Below are 19,947 nucleotides of genomic sequence, written 5' to 3'. Positions count from 1 at the left end.
CATACATTTGCTGTAGAGAAACGCTCCATTATCCGAGCTGACTATCTTTTTCTTCTGTCTGGAGTGTCTGCACGAAACAGACCAGCAGGGGATTCAGACACACAAAAACACATTACCGTCGACCGACACACGCGTCTTCAGCTGAAAGCCGGGCCGACAGATTTAAGGATGGCTCCTCTGAAGCCAAACTGACAGAAGCGCTTTCATCACGTCGGCCAAATAGTATTATTTTATGTGAGCGACGGGGTGCTGCTGTTGATTTATTGCACGGGACAATAAAAACCTGTGTTAATTCCCTATAAAACTGTGCATTGTGGGAACAAATGAGGGCGGCATAATGGAGTGTGATTAATCACATTACGGCGACTTGGTTTGGTGACACACGGGTTAGAATCCTGAGTCATAACCGTCAACTGAATAGAGGATCACATTGAGTTACAGGCTACAATACTCGCAATTGTGAGGAAATCAGAAATGACGAGGCTAATTGATCTCGGTTTTATTTATTCTAAATATCTAATATTCCCATGAGACATTTGTAAAAAGAAAATTGAAAAAAACAAACAAAGGCCATGCAGTATAAATTTAACAATCAAAAGTTTAATTTCAATTTTAAAATTGTCTTTGTACCAGAGCAGAGAAGCAGAGAGTTGTTTTCTGTCATCATAAATAACAATATATAAATGTAATTCACAATAATTGCAGCTATATTTAGTATCCACAATCAAATCACCCTCACATTTTAAACTCTAAACTTTTCTACAGCATTTATGAAATAAAAACAAAAAATATATATATTTTTTTTCTGTGATTTGAAATCAGAAGCTGATAATTGTTTTATTAATGCAGTCCACATCCAAGCTCGACTCACGGCATCTCACCACATGAGCAGAGCTGAGGGCTGAAGTCTAGTGCTGTGATGCCATCTATTGGAGCACCGGCTGCCTCTGTTACAGGACGGAGACGAGAGCCCGATCAAAGCAAAAACCAGAGCTCTGACGCCCTCGTTTCGCTCAAAAGAGAAGGGAATTATGAACGTATTATGGGTAAATTGAAGCCATACAAATAAATGGTAAGTACATTAAACTGATGGCATAAATTGACAGAACAGAGATATAAAAAAAACATTTCTATTGAATTGACTCTTTGCACAATTCTTTGAAAATAAATTGTGTTGTTGAAGGAATATTGCTATTGTGGCAGTGCGTTTACAGACTCAAATGACTCACAAAATGGTTTGAATAGAACCGAGAAATAACAGCGATGTATTTAGCCTCTGAATGAATAAAACAGCCCCAAAAATCAAACAAAAATTAAAGACATGTAATCATATCAGTTCAATTTTAGTTTTTTCTTATACAAATGGCAGTAAATACAAACTGCCCATTTGTTGTCTGAAGCCAGGTCATGAGACGCCGCAGGACTCTGAGTTACATGCAGAAAAAGCAGCTTTTATAGTTAGGATCTTAAAAAAGAAAAGAAAATGAGGCATCGACGGCAGCTTGGGACGGCTTTGTGGAGTCCTCCTCTCAGCTATAAGCAGAAATCGTTTCACACACATAAGCACCTCAATCATGCACTTTTACACCGATCCTGAAAGGACACCAGATGTTCTTGTGCCTTCTGGGTGAGACACATAAACCTGCACCATTCAAAATGTATGAATAGTAGACTGAGGTTTCACTGTCAACATTTTTTTTTACAAAATCTGGAGCAAAAAAATAATTCAATATAATTTCTAATGTCCGTTGATGAACATGAGCATGAGAATGATATATGTTGATATATTTACTGTGGAAAATTTGGCAAACGTTATGAAACAGCAAATGGGCCTTCATGAGAGACTGAAGGTCTTAACTGACAGCCAGACTAACAAGACCTGACAACATAAGGCCTTTATGCTCAATTATCTATTATTTAAAAAGACATCACTGGCTGGTACTGCACTGACAAGTCCAATATCTAAAAAAAGGATAAACCAGCTTTGCTTTAAATTATATTATTTAACCAACAATCCACCGATGTGCTGCTGCCCATCTGGACCTTCTACATAAAAGCTTGTCGGTCTGATGCAATGTGCATTCATGCTGCATATTTGCATATTTTGTACTTGCTTGTATTTAACCGCACGTCCACTGCATTTGTGGTTGGAAGACGAAAAAAAAAAAAAAAAAAACTATCTGAAAATGGGCCGTTTTCTGTGCAGGCGGTGAGCCTTTCCAGAGTGGAGCTGGGTTTGTATGTTACAGATCCTCGGCACAGCGGATCCAGTCTGTGGCTATAAGACCTCTCTGTTCTATGAGTGTGATTAAGTTCCTCTGCGACTGGGAGATAATGAAAGCGATCCTCTTGTTCTCTCTCCATCCTTCCTCTGTGGGGTCTCCCTCCCTCTCTCTCTCTCTCGCGCTCTCTTGTCTCTGTATTCCTATTGGTTTTACTGCAGGGGGCACTGATAGCACACAGCACACACAACATATGCGCACAAACAAACAAATGTATTCCGACCCAAAGAAGTAAGCGACAGATATGAATTTCATGTCCAGCTTCCCTGGACCTGCAGGTCTAACTGATATGAAGCTTGCTTTGTTCTACACGTGCCCTCCACAATACAGTAACGCTGCTACAATTCCAGCTGAACGTGTCACAGATGCGAAACATTCTGCATTTTTTTTATTTTGACATGAATGTGTAGTAGACGCTGTGCATAATGGCTCCAATATTGAAAACAATGATAAACTGTGAAAGATTGAGTTGTGAAAATAAAATCAAGATGAAGAGCAACGTGCTTCTTTCAAGGACAGAAAAGGGATTTTGAGAAGATGATCAATTAAGACATGTTAAAGGTTTGATGTGTAGAAGCGGCTGGTTTGTCTTCAAACATTATATCTGCAAAGCTTGAATAGCAAAAAGAGGCCTTTTTATCAGGTGTCTGATCTCATTTCTAAATGCTGTTGATTGGATCTTCAAATGTTTTCACCCCAATGATCATATTTTGTTTGCTGCTTTGTTTGGTTAAATCAAGTCAAGTCCAAATATTACATAATTGAGGCTCGGTCTTGGAAATACCGCGCCAGTATGGAATTTATTCTCTGGATACACAACAGCCACTCGCCACCGATTTCAGATCAACATCTTAATTTCCCGAGTTAAAAAGATTAATGAAGACTTGACTTCTTAGTGCAAACTAAAACAGAGTGAACCAAGGACTCTGCTGCCGTTCAAAGAAGAATTTAAGGACATTTTAATGAAACATCTTGGATGGAATGTGTTTGACCTGAGCACCTCCTCCATATTCTGCATTGATTGAAATGCCTGTCCCATTAAACTATTCCAATATGTAGTAAGGGTGTGTGTGGCCAATTGAAATACATTAGTGCCCCTATACTGCAGGAATGCACGTGCATCAATCAATTGGGGGAAAAAAAATCATTCAAGCTCTCAGCCGTCAAATAGAAAGTAATGATGAATAACAAATCCGACGTGCACCCTGAGGACTGTGTCACACACACACCTGTGAAACTAACTATTAAAAATGAGGCGATCTAGAAACTTCCTTCTGCCAAACGGCCAAAGGGTTTTTTTTAAGGTCATAATTACATGATGTGGTCATTCCTTTATTTTGTTTGGAAGTGTTTACCGTTATTTAAGTCCTTGGAGTGCTGTCCTTATTTGTCTAGATAGCTGGCTCGTATTCAGCACCATGGACAGAGGCGAACTTTGGTATCTTTGTATGACAGATAAAACAGATAGAAAAGTTGAAATGAAGGACTCAAATCTCTTCACGTGTCCGTTCCCATAGGCGCATGTGTGTACATGTGTTTATTATTACTTCCCAGCGCTGGTCTGTGGCGTCCGAGCTCAAGGCTGAACGGCACACGGGAGCCTTCAGCTTCAAGCTGCACGGCCAGCCAATAGCAACACAACACCAATGGCCTTGTCTGCGCCATTGAAAAGGAGCTACCACACTGGAAACATCATTGGTAGACTATAAAAAGGGAAATTAGGCTCCCTGTGTTAGTGTCATATTATAGAACACAGTGAAAAGAAATATCTCGTGCACATTGTGTCAAATGTGTAAATCAATATTTACGTTTAAACATTGTAACAGTTTATTGCTTCCAACAATTACACAATAAAAGAAGAATTGAGGAATAAACTTCCTCCCAAAGTTTAAGAGCAATTCATCACAAAACCAGGGTAGACACTTGCGTGGACCAGTGGCACTGTGCCGAAATGCCCGATGTGTTGGCTGCTCACGGAGTTCAACCCAATACAGTGTTTCACATGACTGAGATTCAAAAATCTACAACTTAAAAATAACAAAACGCCAAATCATGGAGGGGCAACGTATTACAGCTAGCATGCATACCAATTGATAAAGAAGCATTTATTTATCTGTAGGCCTTACATTTTCTTACTTGGTCCTTAATTTAATATATTAGCTTATTTCAGTCTCCAGCTGTAAACCTTCTGACCACAGGTATGTATGTATATTATTGTTTCAGACGTTTGCGGCTTTGTGTTTTCTAACGTGTCTTTGATTCGTATGAGAGGCGTTTGTCTTGCGTGAGGAGAATCTTCTTCAGAGAGAGGAATCTTCTTGTTCTACTGTTGGAGGTCATCTACAGTAGTGAAAAGACGCATGATCCACTATCCATTCAGTGGAACATAACAATTTCTACACAGTTCTCGGATCACGCCGTCTATACTTTGACAAAAGGACATAAAGAGGCCAGAGGCCACAACATGATACGGAGCGTCGCGACAAAACCCGACGCAGGCCTCCAACAATTGAAACCACCCTCCTCCCTCGGAGGCCTTATTTAATCCTACAGATGTCCACCTCGAGGCTGCGTTTGAGACCCACTTACATGCTGTACGGGGGTGACGGCCGTGGACTGCGAGGCCACTGGGTCTATCTGATAATTGACTGTCAAATAAAAGGGCTGTTCCTCTCTGGAGTCCTCTCTGACACCCACATCAATCGGTCTTCACTTAGAGAGGGCCGAGCCCGGGCCCCGTGCCCCCCCCCCTGCCATTCAGCCATCCACCACTTCATCCCTCCCCCTTTCCTCTACACCCAATTATCCGTCCATCTATCTATCTATTGGCCCTGACCATTTATCCCTCAGCCTCTCTCCCTCCGTCGCTCTATCCCATCAACACCACTTCTCTTGACAAGCTAACAGCTGTTTGACAGTAATGGCTCTAAAAGCAGAGCCGGGTGCCAATCGATGTGTGTGTGTGTGTGTGTGTGTGTGTGTGTGTGTGTGTGTGCGTGTGTGCTAGTATAAGATGGCCTTGCCTACACTGCCGTCAACAACAACTATTTCATAGTAGGATTGATGGAAAAGTGCTCGTATATACGTAGAAGGAAAAATCAGATGAAGGCCTGTGATGAATGACTGGAAAGCTGAAGTGTGAGCGTGGCAGCAGATTATTGGTCAGTAGAAGACTTTTTCGTACATAAGTCATATCTCTCAGTAGCTACAAATCAACGATGTGACTATTTCATGTTGTCCGTAATAAAACTGCGCTGACATTATGTATGCGTGTGTGTGTGTGTACACATTATAGCGTTTGGGTATCTGTGTACACCAGTCATTTGTCCCTCCCCTCCGCAGGTCGCATATTATGCTGTCAGCTTGCTGCTTGATGATGGATTGAAGACAATTACATGAACAGTCAACCACTGGCTCATCATCGCACCATTAGTTATAGATCGCACGCACGCACGCACACACACACACACACACACATTATCCAGCCGGCATCTTTGAGGCAGCACACTCTCCCACACAAGAGGCTACTTCATTCACTATCTATTGGTCATTTATGCTCTTCCTTCTATTTAATCAAATCCCACACACACACACACACACACACACACACACACACACACACACTTATAAGCACAAACACACATATTGTCCCTCAACCTTTTCTCCTTTAAATTAAACTTATTTTTTATTCTCATATTCGTGCCAAAATGGTTCATAATTCATAATTGGCAATAACATACATGAAGGACATGAAGTCACAGCAGCAGTCAGTCACAAAAATCTTCCCTCACTGGTAATTTTAAGAGCTTTACAACCAACATTAGAGCTTTCTCGCCTGTGTTTCTGTTGTCAAGCATGTTCTGTATTGCGCCTCTTGAGAAGACGAGGTTAAGTGAAAGTTCTATTTAGTATTAGATCGATCAAGAGACCTCAGAGAAGACTCTTGCTTCACAATTCAAAGACCTTGCGGGTTTCCATGGGATCAAAAATCATATTGAAAATATCACGCAGCCTTTAGGAAATAAACCTTTTCCTTGCCCTCTCCTCCTTATCGGCACAAGACAACGCCTCATTTTGTGACCACCTGGAGCTGAGAGTTGCCCTGCAGTGTCTAACCAGGAGGTTTAACCGCTCCACTGTCCCCTGTTCCTCCCCGTCCACTAATGCAGCTCCTAACGCTCTCATCAATCCTCGCTATAACCCCCATTAGCTTATCGGAACAAGACAAAAGGGGAATATTAACACCGCCGAGCCCACCTGGGGGCCAAGCTGTGGTGTCACATCTAGATAGCAGGTATTACTGCGCCAGTCTCCCCTTCCCCGTCCACTGATACAACTCTGTAAGCCTCTCATTGCCTTATCGCCTTAAGACAATACCTCGGTGAATCCTGCCTTCCAACCGCAGCGCCGGTGTATTTACGGAGATATTCGCTGGTCATCCATCACGCGTGGCACCGGGGACTTAGACACACGACCACCAAACTTCAACTTAACCCGACCGTATCCTCATTACCTTATCTCGGGGGGGTGGCAAGGGAGAGCAGGGGTGGCTTTAGTTAGCTTAAGGTCTGGCTGATTGACTCTGCTGTCTCTTGGATTAGATGTGAAGCTAACGCAGCTCCGGCGGGCCAAGGTGAGGGCTGTCTTAATGCAGCAGCTTTAGGGTAGAAAGCTGCCTAATTTCAGTTTCTTCCACTCCTCGCAGGGCTTCAGGAGGCTCCCCGAGAGCCAGAGTGGGCTGCGCCTGAGACAAAGTAGCGCGAGGTTAATCCCAGCTGCGGAGAAGCCAGGCGGTGCTGGTGGATGTAAAAATGAAAAGTGTGCAGTAAAGTGTGGAGAATGGCAGTGGAGAAATGTAGCTTGATGGGAAAGAGAGGCAACTTTAACATGAGCAAGCCAAAGTGACAAGGACATTTCATTTTGATGCCCCTTGCACATTTGGGTTGTATGTATATGCAGCATGTAATGAATAGCCACCAAATCTCCCATTTTCACTGAGACTTTATACAAAATGTTTAATCTATACGGACTTTGGCCAAACAATTATAGAAAATGGAAAAGAAATAACTAAGAACAATCAGGAAATTAATTAAATATGCTGTTAATCTATCTTGAGGCATCGATTGATTGTTTAGTTTGAATACACATTTTCAGACAAATGCCAAAACATATGAGAGGCTGAAAACATCATTTTCTTCCATTTGTGTATTTCATCCCCCCCCCCCAAAGAATTAATGATCAAAATCGTCATTTCGTCATGACTTATTTATGGGTCAACTAATCACACAGGTCGTTTTGTTCTAACTGACAGTCCATGTGATAACTGACTTTATTGTTAGTATGTACTTTACCATATTACAGGTGTGCTGATTTGCTGTCATACACATGCATGTGTTGAAAACAATGATTGCATTACTGATCCCACACATACTGTCAGCCTGGAAGAAAAGGTAGAATTCATGGCCTTTGATGGTTTGAACAAACCAATATATAAATGCATTTGCCTTTAAATGCATTTATGCACACAAATATCTGCATCCCATTAAGGTGCAAACATTCTCATAATCACGTGTATATCCTTCCTCTTTTTTCTTTTCATAACTAATGATAATGTGGTGCTCTGAATATGGAAAAACTGCGCTGCCTCTACAAACACGCCCACAGGTCGAGCACAGAAACTGTCCAAATCAGTAGGTCAGCTGGCAGACGGCGGACATGACAGACTTAATGACCGGCTGCTGCTGTTAATGACTACGCCGACGCACAGCTCGCCGAGTGGAGGAGCAGTCGGATTGACTGACGCACGCAAACGCACACGCACGCACGTGTGCAGGTGCGGCTTGAAACGCGCTCAATGGTGAAATCTGTCCACGTCCTCTCTTCTGGGATGAGCTGTAATTGGTGGCGAGTTATTAGAGGGTTCTCAGGGGGAAGCTGTACGGGTCACAACGGATCGCTGACCTGGTAGAGATTAACGACCCATGAAATTTGATAGAGAAGATGATGCTACAGTCACATTTAAAAACACACCGAGACGCGTGAGAGGATAAAAAAAAAAAAAGGAGCAGCTGGAACATAATATTAAATGTGTATCATGTCTCAAGTCATGTTTGATGTTGTCTTGAGCAACGGCTTTAGACTGTGTTTGTTATTCATGTATCATAACTGCAAACAACATTTGTGGTGTCTTATAAATGGGCTGGGAACTGTGTGTGCATGAAAAAAAAAACATAAGATTTCTGCCCAGGCGGGTCTGCAACGACCACTGCTGTGTAGCATGAATGTATACAACCCTAACTGGCGAACCCCCCGGTCAAGACCCCAATGTTCTGTCGTTAATGTCCGTCAAACATCACATTCAACTAGTTTCTTTTTCAGACCTCTGGCACAAGTCTGCAGGGGCCGAAACAGCAGTTTGATCTATTCATTTCACAATTCATCTCTATGATACTTACATTATTCCTTGACACGCACTTTAGTGCTGAACTAGACAACATTTATCTGTAATATGTTAAAACGAGTCGAAACACTGCAAGTGTTGAAACACTGCGAGTGTTGAAACACAGCGGCCAGTGACGGTTTGTGATTTAAAGAAAGAGGGAAGTGAAAAGCCTGTGTGTTCCTATCTTCCCCTCACACACACGCTCACCTGGGCTGAGCAGAGGTGTTGGACAATCAAAGCAGCGATGCACGGCCCCGTGACTAAGTGACTGGCACCACGCCTGTCAGCGTGTGGCAACGAGCAGATAGCTTATTAGCACACTCTCTTCCCATTGCGTTCAACCTGCGCATTTGTTCAGGTGCAAATTCTGACATTTCAATATGCCATCAGAGAAATCAGCTCATGTGAATGTGGCTCGCTTGGTTACTGTTCCCTGAAGAACACAGGAGAGGAAACTTTCCTGATCGGGTGAGCGAGTAGTCTCCGGTTAACCCAGATCCACTTGGACAGTCTTTCTACAGTGTTTTACAGTACTTTCCATACGTATGGAATTAAACTGCCACCAGTGATTTATGAATTGTTGACGATAATGAGCCTTTCAACTACATGCAACCATAGCAACAGTACTTCACATTTAGTTAACGTTGAGACGATGGTGGAACGGACGCAATGTGACTCATAAGAGAAGATACATCTCTAACGTAGTGCATCGTCTTGTGTGTTTCATGGCCAAGAGCCGCTGCGATGCTGAGTGGGCTGCGTTCAAACGTGATCCATCTTTAAAGTGTGTCATATGGGTTGGTTTATATCATTATCAGGTCAATTTGCCTTCCACACCTCTGTAGAAAGATGGTAAACTTTTAACTAGTTTCTATTTTGTGAATTTATCCTCAATCAATACAGTCTTATGTTAACAAAGAATCATCACATTAACTTGTTCATTTTACTTTGTATTATAACTCTGAATATGCTAAATAACTTAACTATTGGGATGTGGTGGTGTAGAAGGCACATTCTTTGCCTTTGAACTGTGGTAGAATGAAAGTAAAAATGAGCGACAGCTGTGATTTTACATGGAGACATTTTTCTTGATTCACAAAAAGCTATTTGGATTATATACAATCTTGAATAATAAACCCTCTACATCCCCACATGTCACAGTCACTGGGCCTGTTCACCTGATGACGTCATGTACAAATGCTCTGCGTGGATGAATATGGATTTCACTGCACAGTGAGGGTCTCTTCCCCGGTGGCACATTGGTTTAGAGAGGATGAGTTGTTCAGTAGACACAAGCAGAGACTTAAAGTGGTCCACATTTACTCTCTGGGTGCCTTCCTTTGCCAGGCCAGCCAAACCGCTTTGTCATTGACTGCTTCAGTGAGACATTTACTCCACATCACGGAACGTTGAAAACATTCCCAACACAAATGACTTGCTGTGTTCTACCAGGATTGATTTGAGTTGCTGAGCACACAAACGACAATGCCGTGCCATCATATCTTCCATGTTTCATTGGTTATCTGAAAGATCTGACCAGTAAGAAGCAAAGACGTATGGACACTGAGCTACAATAGATTCTATTTACTGTATTCAATATTTTGAACTTTACTGTAACTCCATCTTACCAACATAACTTCAGCTTAAACTTGACTATGCTTATATTTGTTTATACTGTTCACGTGTATTTCCCACTATGAATTATTTCCGGTATGAATTAAATGCATTGCCTTTGGGTGTAATGGCCCCCAGACAAGACACACTCAAATGCCCAATCCGCCTGTTGCACGCTAGTCTAGTCTATGAATTTAAGAAAGTGAAAAAAATAACCAACAAAAAGAGGAAGACGTTTTCCGACAATGCAGGAATATGCTTAAAGTCAAACCCCATCAAGTGAAGGAAGCATCAAAAGTGCTGACACACACACACACACAGTCATGTAAGCATAGAGGACAACAAACTTTGAATTGCTTTCAGGCATATGAACAAGACTACGAGAGCCAGACGGACCGGTAAAGGGAAAGCAATGAAAAAGGAAGTCACAACACACCTGATCTGATGTATAAATTGTCTTAACTCACCAGTCTGCGCAGCGCGGGAACACACATCAGGAAAGAGCCCGTCCACCGTCAACCAGGAACTCATCTGTAGGCCACACACAGCGGAGATTCACATGGACTTTAATGACATGTAATTATAAATAAATGAATCTAATTTCAGAGAGTGCTGCCATGTCCTAATCAGTTCAGGCTGTCAAGCAGATAACCAATCATCATTGCTGTGACTACATCTCAGGTGAGGTAGGTAGGTGACCTGCTTGTATCATGTCCATGGCATCGAGTTCAGCTAATCTTCGTCTCAGCCAGCAAGTTAAGTCAAAGTTGAGTTTGCATTTATAGAAAGGTACATATTCCAAATGGTCAGACCTGCAATAATCCACGACAGCAGTCTGTCCAGGTGTCACTCAGGTAATAATCCTTGCAGGTAAAGGCTGAGCGTCCTTCAGCAGTCAGGTGCTCCCATCTGAGACGTCCACGCGGGAGGAACCGAGGACGGAAAGCGTCAGCCGGAAAACCTCCTTCTGCCCCTCGTAATCCTCCAGCACAAAGATCCCCGCCGAGGACGCCTCATCCCCTCCTCTGACAACCTCATCGAACGTGGGGGGGGGGGGGTAGGGGCGGCGAGACGCACCTGCAAGACGAGGACGACAGGTGAGAGGTGCTGAGGCGGCGGGGGAGCCATTCTTCAATCCCTGCGCTCTCCTCGCCGCCGACAACGCGGTCTGTTCCTCGCAGCGCCTCTGCCAAGAGTAGCCGGGCACAGCCGTCCTGTTTTGCCGCTCTTTGCCAAACACACACACACACACACACACACACACACACACACACACGCACACACACAGAGGAGTGTTGTGTTTTGTTTTTTTCCTTCTTTTTTTTCCAGCAGCCGAGCTAACCCTGAGCCGGGGCCCGGTCTGCCTTTGAGATGCTCTCTAGCCCACAAACACAAGACGGCTTTCATTATCTTGCCCGTCGCAGCGCAAGGCCTAGCTTCTAAAAGCTACTGATTTCTTTCTTCCCTTAGCCCCCTGCACAAAGGGAGGGCATTTTGTAAATTACTTGCTCGTTTCAGACCAACAAAAGGTACTTTCATTGAACCCACCTCCCTCCCGCCCGCCCCCGCTGCTCTCCCTTCTTTCCTCCCGCCATTTGATTTTGCTCAAATTTGATTACAAGGCTTGAGAAAAGGAGAGGAAGAAAAGAGAAGAGGAAATAAGAAAGCCCCCACAGATGGCGTGTTCATTCAGTGCTGTGAATGGCTTTATGTGGGCTGCCTTTTATACATGTGGCAATCCAAAGACGCTTCAGCCGCTTCGCTAAAAAAGAACTCGACAAAATTATTGGTTTGGCAGCTTTCTTACGCGACTGACACGGGGAACTCGGGGAAAGAAAAGCTTGCCTTCTCCCGCTCTCCTGGTCTCTGCACGTCACACCGTCTCGCTCTCCGGGCCGCACACCTTCATCAAAACAAACTAAATGAGGTGTTTCAAGAGAAATGCACGTGTTGTCATATTAATAACCCGACTGCACTGCAGCTCTACGCGAGGCCGCGTTCCAAGACCGACGGCGCCCCGCGTACAGCCGCACTTGCAAGGTGACAAAGTCATGTATTCAGCGGAATTGACAGGAAGGGAATTGTTAAGATGAGACACACTTTGACCACTGGATTTATTAAACACACACACGCGTGCGCGCACACAGTCAAACACGGCTCAAATCAAATAGCTCAGCTCAACTGGAACACATTAGCCAACACAAAGCCAAGAACCCTTTCTGTTCTCTCACAGGCTATAATCCTGCTTCCACAATGGACCACTCACTCTGCACTTGTTTTCCTCAGGAGGATAATTATAGGTCTGTAGTCTCTCACACACAAACACACAGGGCTTTTGAGCGCTCTGGCTTTCCTCGCAAACATGCGCACACACACTCACACACGCGCGTGCGCTCACACTCTTTTGCAACAGACGGGGAGCCAGTTCAAAGTGAACCCTGACTTGTTATCCCATTACCAGATCATGACACGTTACAGGATGGAGGATGAAGTGCCGGTCTGATGGTTTGAGGCCCGGCCGGGTCACACAGACCAATAGGCAGGAGTCACTTCGTTCCTGAATCCACTGACCAGCCTTGCAGGTCGCAGGCGGTGTGTCATTCCATCAGTGATGAAACGGTGACCATCGGCGAGGGGCAAGCTGCCCGATCGACGCCTTCCACAAGAAGAAAAACCCTTATATTGTACCGCAGCCTTTTTGATTCTTTTCTTTTGTATTCGATCCACTGAGCAGCTGCTGAACGGTTCTTTGAATCAAGAGTTGAACAACTGAACAATGCTTTTGCTTTGAATGTGTGTTCCAACTTTCATGACAATCCACCAAAGGTCAACCTGGAGTTATGCTCAATACAGATATTTCAATCTGAACTAAAACAGTAGGCGTGAAAAAGGACCTTTGATGTTTCCGTGTGGCTGGCATTCCTTAAAGGAATCCACCAGATTGTGTCACAGCAGGTTGAGATACATCACATATAATGGCGTGTTCAGACAAGGGATCATGCTAAAATGAATAAGTTAGTCTACCAAAACGCTTTCTTCCTCTTGAGTCACATTTCTTGACGTATTGAAACGGTATTCCAGCACTTTCAAAAGGTTTGGGGAATCAAAAGGGGTCAAAATCAAAGCAGCAGAGGCCATGATATCTTTACTTTGTCAGTTTTGAAATAGTCCCTAAAAATGGTTTAAGCTACAAAAACACTGGATCCAACATCCCGTTATAAATGGAGTGTCTCTCATTAGATTATGCAAGGACGGTGTAACCGTTTAACACACTATTCAACTGTACACATGAACTAGAGTGAAGTCAGAGTGTAAAACCAGTGCATTGACTCTCAACCCCAATTATTCCACCGAAGAGACCACAACCAACAAATAACACCATTGTATTAGTTTGTCAAATTACTTCATTATAATTAACAATTTGACAGAGAAGAATGACCATAAAATCTCAATAAAGTGCTCAGTTCAAATGTATTGAACTTGTATATCCGGCCTTCTTCCTACAAAATATCTGCACTCAATTTGAAACATATATTTTCAAAAAGCTCTTTTAAAAGATATTAAACAATCGAAAAGACACATGTAAAATTGTTTTTCTGTGTTAATATTTCACAGTGCCTATAACGGAGGGGTTAAAGGTAAGTGCTTGATCTGTTAAAATGCTCTATTATACACATAAATATGCTTCAGGCAGTAGAAAGGTGAGAAACACAGAATCCTTGTGAGGAAGACAGAACAGAATAATCCACAGAAAATATTGTTTTGATTGAACAATAACTTTGGACTCAAACCTAAACCCTAGCAAAAACACACACACACACACACACACACACACACACACACACACACACACACACACACACACACACACACACACACACACACACACACACACACACACACACACACACACACACACACACACACACACACACACACAGCTTCAGAGAGCAGCGATAAAAAGCTGTAAAGCGCTGACAGGACAGAACAGCGGCTCTCACAGCCTCCATATCTCCATATATGAGAGATATTAGTTCTACCAGCCGTCATCACCAGCTGACCCACATTACATCTCCCCTCCAGCGAGCCGGAAGGAGGCTCTCCAGACCACCGTGAGAAAACAGTTTTCCAGAGGTGCGTTTTACTTTTAGTAAACATCGGATTCATTTATCGCGATGAAGGCAGAGATGTCCTCAGTGGTGAGAGAACATTCGTAACCACCCGTTAGGTCTCCATCCGCATACATCAAGTCATTATCGTCTCGAGATAAAGAAAAAAAGAAAACCGAAAGCAGGAGTGATCTTTTTTTTTTTATGAAGAGAAAATAAACTGGAGATAGAAATGACCTTAATATTTCTTCTCTCTGGGTATTTCCAATAAGAATATTCCATCGGAGGGGTTTGATAAAAGGATTATGCGCCAGGCTTTATGGGAAGTCAAATCTGTATATGGAAAGAAGAAAGCTGAGAGCGGTTTGATTGAATAATTCTTGTTTCCTTTCTGCCAAGCTAGCACTCCTCTTTGGGAAAAGTAAGAAATCAGCATTATTGCCGATTTAGACTCAGGTGCTCTGTAGAAGTCAGTCTGCCCCTATCGACTGCAGGTCTGACTACCAGCACGGCTGCCTGTGAGCCTGCGTGTGCGTGTGTGCAGGTGTGTGTTTGGGAGGATGCAAAAACACGCGCACAAAATGAACATGTGTGGTGTTGGTGGTTCCCCACTACATTTTAAACAAGCTTTGTTAAATAACGTCGTACTGGAAGGCAACAAACGTTGAAATCGTCACAAATGTGAAAATAACGGTCTTCCTTCACACGCACCAGTCTGCTTTAGTTTAAAGAATGAGATCAGGAAGGCTCCGGGCCCAGTGTCACTGACCAGCTGGCACCTTCATGCTGATCTCCAACCTATCACCACCAACCAAACCCTCCGCCATCATCACCACCAACCAAACCCTCCACCATCATCATCACCATCAGAAATCCTCCTCCACAGGATTAAAGGACTACGGGGCCCGTGGCCCTGATGTCTGTGGTCACGAAGTCCTTGGAGAAGCTGGTGTAGACCTACATGACGAACGTCAAAGGGCCCCTGCGATTCCGTCCACGTGGGACTACATGCTGCAGCACCAGGAACATGGTTCTCTAGCATGGCGTTGTACACCATCATCCCAGGGTCACCGCGAGCACCGGCCTCTGCAGACACGAGGTGGACCAGCTGGTCATCTGATGTGGTCACAACAACCTGGACCTGAACAAGCTCAAAACAGTTTGTTTTAAAAGTAGAGCCAGAAAGAAGTCGGCAAAACTTAGTGATGTGAAATAGAGAGCAGGGATTGGGGCCGGAGTCTCACGAATATAAATAGTTTGAGAAGTTTACTTTAATTAATCAAGTTTACAAAATGTTAATAAACCTTACTAAGCCACTTCAAAACTACCACTATCACATCTAGGTTTTTATAACCTATACATATATACACACACCCATTCCAATTTATTATATAAAATAAGAATAACATTTTTACATTAAAAAGGTAAAGAAATGCTCATACTGGGAGGTCTTTGTTGGGAGCGGTCGGCTGCTGGGTGACATTGAAAACTGATCAAAAATGGAATTCCATTAAGCGATGAATTTTGATTTAAACATTAAAGTAACAAAGCAATGTTCATCTGCTGCTATCAGGCACCATCAGCAGGCACAGCACGTTGCAGTTTAGGCGTTTGACCTCAGAGTTTAGTTATCATAACAGGGTGGGGACCTCACGACCTGCAGTCATTACTGCTGCCTCCTCCAATCAGCCCTCCACAGCTCTGATAAAGCCCTCTGGGGGGAAAACAGGCTGCTGGATAGAGGTGACATTAGATTTGAGCTTGTGTGTGTGTGTGTGTGTGTGTGTGTGTGTGTGTGTGTGTGTGTGTGTGTGTCTGTGAGTGTTAGTGTTAGTGTTTAGGATTAACACTTGGGTTTAGGGCTGAGATTAGAATTAAGATGAAGTACAGGTGAGGAATGGGGTTAAAAATGAGTGTATTTGGGTTTTGGGTTAAACGGTTACAGCACATGACAGACGGTAGGTGGAATGTCAGGTGATTGACAATTTGGGGTTAAAGCAATACACATTTTATATTCTATTGGATTTGACAAATCAACATATTCTGTCCCACTATAAAAAGCACAAAATCTTGATGTAATAAATTTGAATAAATCTAACATAAATCCCAGGTTGGGAGGGACTGGGGGACTCTCGTAGGAATCCAAAAAAACAGTTAAAGAGAAATCTCTGAGGTGATGCAGGGACTTATTCTTAAAAGGAACTTAAAACCCCAATGAATGCATAGTATGACATCACATTGTGGACTTTTACATAACGTTTTGCAGCTGTTTATAATGCAAATTGGATCTCAAACACTGGAAAGTAAATGCTGAAAAAGTTTTGTTTGAGGGATTTTAATTATTAAAAACTAAAATATGACATAAGAATCAGTTCCAAGTCGAATACCTTGAGCATAGCTTAAGATGGAAAGGTTTTAGAGGAATATTGAGGCTGCTGAAGGTTCTGGTAAAATACACTCTTTGTAGTTTCAGAGATAAGTTCAAAGAGAAGTTGTCCTTCTGTGGTCTGTTCTATGTACTGAAGTAGAGCACAAGACTCTCACCACCAAATACTGCTTTTCATCTCTTTTCTTCAGTCTCCCATCTTCATATATAATCAGAATTTCTCACGAAAAACAACAGCAACTCTATGATGATGCAAGACCAGTTTTATACAAATATCTCTAATAAAGGTTAACGTAAAGGATATTTGTTTTTTCTTACTTAAGTTTAAATTCATTTCAGGGGATCTTGTTGAAAAACGCCCCTTAAAAAAAATCAATACAAACTCCTTACAACTTAAAAGTAATTAAAAAGCCATATCTGCTTAATGTGACCAATCCAGATTATAGTAAGGGACAAAAGGTTTTGTAAACTAATCATAATATAAAAGACAACATAAAGAGAAAGATTATCGATGTTAAAAAGGTGGAAGGTGAAGTATGAGCATAGTCAAAAAGTTAAGAATGTGCATGAACGTATCAAAAGGAGCATCACGTCTATTGAGAGACGAGTCGTCCTCATGAAGTCAAAATAATGAACTGACAGGAGGTCACAGCATTATCCATCAAAGCCTGACACAGCGAAGCAGCACCCAGTCCAAACTGAGCAGAGGTTAGTTCCTGTTTCACCTCCTTTAAGGTTTTGTGGGAGAAAGAGTTACGTAACAAAAGATGACATTTCACCAAACCGCACACAAAGACCGGCTCGGAAAGTTACGATCAACTAGTCAACTAACTTTTATCATGAGCCAAATCTTTCCATAAGCAACGATGACGACAGCGTCACGCCAAAGCATGCAGATCACCTCGGCCCGCATACATCTCCGCCTCTTCAGTGCACAAGGGAAACACAATTGCAACTGACAAAACACATCAAATGCCGCCCTGCATGATCAGAACTTCATTATCATCGCTCTTCATCGCCTCCAGGCAGCCTCACAGTCTACCACCTGAGTGAAAAAAATATTTAAAAAAAAAAACCTCTCCGTCCCCGAAGCATCTTATTGTCATTCCTAATCGCTCCTCAGAATCATAAACAATCACACAACTTTCTTGCCTATTCAGCCCTCTCCATTTATGCAGTTCCCAGAAGGCATTGCCTTATGGACGCCCCCCCACTCCGGTGGCAAAGATGTCGGGGAAAAAACAAATAAACGGTGAGAAGCAAAACAAAACAAAGCCTCCTGAAATACCTTGTGGATGCCCAGAGGAAGGCGCTGGACAGACAGATGAGCCGATAGGTTTCCTCTGTCCTCGTCTCTCAGGCTGCCTCCTCTCTCGGCGTGCTGTGGAGAGTGACTGCTCGCAGCCCGCCTGGCATATCTAATTAGAGCCAGGCTGTTGCCACTATCGGGCAGAGGATCTACCTCTCCAATCTCTCCTGACTCAATCTTCCCCATCTCTGATTTTCTTTTATATTTATGCTGGAATATTTAATTGTAGACAAAAGGTTACTCTGGGCTCTATTCATCGCACACAGGCAGAATAATCTCCTTTAAAAGGCTTGACATTTCAGGCTTTTCAAAAGGGGCTGAAAAAATTATATCCCCGCTTTTGTTAATCAATGAAGTAGAACTCCCCCGAACAAAAGAATTAAATTGCTTGGTTGGGTTAATAAAACACACAGAAATAGCTGCTTCCTGTGGGCTTTTGTGCTTGCCACTGGCTCCCCCCATATGCAACCAGCACTGTAATTCCATATGATTTGGGGGGGCAAAACTCTCATTTCTCCACACAGTTGGCTTTTTAAATCCTTTTGAATGAGCGGTCTGTGAGGCTGGCTGATTGGGACCTCTTGCCTGCGCCTGGCTTGCCTGGCTAGCAGAACAGGCTCTCTCCATTCAAATATGACTTCCAGTAAGGAGAGACAGCGGGTCCAACACAATTTACAATTTCTATACTGCCCCTGCCTCAGAAAAAAAAACATTGTAATTATGCAAATGATAGGGGCAATAATTAGGCCCTTCGCTGTCCCATTGTGTTAGCTGCTGCCGTGGTTCGGTCCAACCGTAGGAGAGACACAGCGGGGCCTGTTCGCGTTTTAAATGGCTCCTTACTGCCAGCCTGCAGATGTTCACAGCACCTCCTGTCCTGGAACTAGCCATCGCCTCACGTGTGACACGGCGGCGGCGGCGGCGGCGGCGGCAGCGGCGGCAGCAGCAGCAGCAGGTTGCGCTACAGCTCTGGGAGAGCTGCATGTCACTGCAGCAGACAGGTGTTGTTCATCCAGAGGCCTGCTGCTACGCGATGCACAATTGTGGAAAAAGAGTCAGCCTTTACAGACCAGCTGCTTTTGCTTAATGACCTGATGAGTTAATTGATGACACACCTTCGCCCTCTTGCTTGATTACAATAAACGTACAGTACAGGCAGCGCGGTTTGGCCGCGGAGCTGCTCGTATCGGTGTAACATACAGGTGGCGCTCGCAGGTAAAATAGTGCAAATTCACTTCCAGACCTGTGTTGTCTCCATTGAACCAAACATCTGCCAAGATCATGCTCATAAGAATTTGAAATACTACCGCCATTCACACAAAAATCATTTCAATATCTAAAAGTCAAATCAAGACCAATTGGTATATTTTATAAAAATAAAAGAAGACAATTACCTTCACAGGCCTGGATTCTTCCTGTGTGCCGACATAACCGCGTTACACTAAAGTTGGTCACATAAATTCACTCACTTTTTATTTGAAGTCTCAAATGAAGAGCCAATCATCTGCACCATTGAAGTGTATCTGAGAAGAAAAGGTTCTTTGAACAATTTACACTGCATGTTTCAACACACGTGGCCACTTTTTAACAAAAATAAAAAGCTTTACATTGTTAATTTACCTGCTGTAATCCCCATGCATTCCTGTGCTCTAAGATTTTTTGTTTATATTACAACAGCACATGCAACAATTAAATAGCACTAAATATCTCGCGCAAACTCGTGACACTGACACTACAGTATCTAAAATGTCAACAACATTGCAATAAAGGAATTAAATAATGCTTTAAATACCGCAAGAAACTCT

General features: G+C 43.1%; 1 long non-coding RNA gene across 1 annotated transcript; it reads right to left on the bottom strand.

The window, feature by feature from the left end:
* Positions 1-486: 486 nt before the first annotated feature.
* LOC144411369 (uncharacterized) lies at positions 487-19,665 on the bottom strand. The gene is made up of 4 exons (XR_013468526.1): positions 18,122-19,665; positions 11,151-11,415; positions 10,806-10,869; positions 487-947 (listed from the first exon to the last, which is right to left on the bottom strand). It is a non-coding gene; the product is annotated as an uncharacterized LOC144411369 (long non-coding RNA).
* Positions 19,666-19,947: the final 282 nt, after the last annotated feature.

The sequence above is a fragment of the Gasterosteus aculeatus genome, chromosome 8, assembly GCF_964276395.1.
Source record: "Gasterosteus aculeatus chromosome 8, fGasAcu3.hap1.1, whole genome shotgun sequence".
NCBI classification, from domain to species: domain Eukaryota; kingdom Metazoa; phylum Chordata; class Actinopteri; order Perciformes; family Gasterosteidae; genus Gasterosteus; species Gasterosteus aculeatus.
Note: the sequence above shows the minus strand (reverse complement) of the source record. Positions and strands in the feature narration are given on the sequence as shown.